This window comes from Micropterus dolomieu, unplaced genomic scaffold, assembly GCF_021292245.1.
Source record: "Micropterus dolomieu isolate WLL.071019.BEF.003 ecotype Adirondacks unplaced genomic scaffold, ASM2129224v1 scaffold_55, whole genome shotgun sequence".
NCBI lineage: Eukaryota > Metazoa > Chordata > Actinopteri > Centrarchiformes > Centrarchidae > Micropterus > Micropterus dolomieu.
Window position 1 is genome coordinate 36,516 of NW_025744057.1, and position 1,778 is coordinate 38,293.

Below are 1,778 nucleotides of genomic sequence, written 5' to 3' on the forward strand. Positions count from 1 at the left end.
AAATGTCATCCCGCGGGAAGTTTACTCACATTGAAAGATACTGTGGATCTGCAATCTTTCAGATTATTAAATCAACATTTAGGCAAAAATCCCTAAACACTAAGTAATGTTAGCAGCTTTGATGTCAGTTCATGTTTTTTTTTTTCTCATTTGGCATTTTTCTTTTCTTCAACTTTGGTTATTGTAAAATTGGTCTTAAATTTAATTCCGTGTGGCATCTAACTTGTTTGCATTATACTGTGCTTTGCTGCAGCATATTCATTCAAAAGTGGCGCCGGTCTGATTTGGGGACTTCCTGCTTCTCAGCCTTTCCTGCCGCCAGTGTAAAGTAAGTAATAGACTTGATTTAGCTGACTAAATTAGTATTTTGTCAAATACTGACAATGGTCCACTTATTTATTGATTTTAATAAATGAACAATTTTTTCTTTGATGTAAGAAAGGAAATAACCACAGAGCTCTAAAGTGCATGCGTGAGTGAGCATAATTCTTCAGCGTGACAGTCTGAAAAACTGTTTCGTGCACTGAGCGACTTTTGAGTTTTGAAAGCCATGATAGCACAGTCAACAACAGTAAACATCTCTGGCTCAGTGTAACGTTACAAAACATTCAGATAGCGCCATCCCCCTTTTAGCCGACCATGTCGCTGTTTTAAATGAGAAAGATCAAGTCATGCAGTTGTTGCTAACAAACGTTTATTCAATGATTTAAGTTGACCAACCCAGTGGACTTAGTGTTTATGTAGCTCCAACAACTCCAACAGAATGAGGCTTTCTCTAATTTTTCTCTTTCTCTACTATTCTTTGTGGGGTTCATCAATAGTGAGAACTGATCAACATATATTTTATGAAAGTTAAGAATCGTTAACATATTATTACACTTCTAAAAGTAGCTTACCATTTCTTGAAATTCAGCAAAAACGTGGCGTTAACCACGTTCAAACAATGTGAACAGCAAAGTGTCTGAAAAGGACCTTAATAAGTGAATGCATAATTCGGCAACACGGATGTTGTAGGCTAACATTACCTGCCGAGATTTGCATCCACCTCTTTTTTTCAGTATAAATTCACGAGGTGAATGAATTCACGGCAGGCAGGCAGAATTCAGCGCAACACCTGCGCTGCAAAACATCACTAGACCTTGTAGGAGCAAATCCTGCTCACGTAGTCTACCAGAGGCAGAGCTGTTTTTATTTCCCTGTCTATGAAGTTGGCGAAAGTCAGCCAGTTATCTCAAACGCACCTGTTGACTACCAGTTATAGCGTGCTAACTTCGACAGCTGTTTTCCAAAGTTAACTTAGCTCTCCTTATTAGCTGGGCTCCTTACATGCTTGCTAATAACTGTTTTGAAGATGGGTCTCCGACACTGACAGCGTTGTGATGGACAGATTTGTGCAGCGTTGTTTCTGATGCCAACCTTTCAATTCACAGACGGGTCTGTTGTCCGTGTTAAAGAGAGAGAGCGACCGAGTGAGAGGATGTGCGGAGCGAATTTGCGCAGCGCTGCTATCAAACTATTTTAAAATGGGTCACCAAATTTACTTGAACGGCTGTTAATCTACCCGGGCCTACGTGTGGGAAACACTGTATTATATATATTTTGTTAGTATTTTATTTATTTTCTACTGAAACTGTCGATCAGCTGATGGTTTTAGTAGAGGATGTCTCATTCTGTTGAAGTTGCTGGACTATATACATACATGAATACATACATATTTCTTTTGGCTAGGTTTAGGCCGATTTAAAAATTGATTACCAAGGTGTTGGGAATAAAAAAAA

General features: G+C 38.8%; 1 long non-coding RNA gene across 1 annotated transcript in view; it reads left to right on the forward strand.

Moving 5' to 3' along the window:
• The first annotated feature begins 249 nt into the window (after positions 1-249).
• The window catches only part of LOC123967129, a 4,118-nt gene continuing 2,589 nt past the window's right edge, over positions 250-1,778 (forward strand). Inside the window, exon 1 of the long non-coding RNA XR_006824197.1 lies at positions 250-328. This is a non-coding gene — a long non-coding RNA (uncharacterized LOC123967129). The remainder of the gene's footprint in view (positions 329-1,778) is intronic.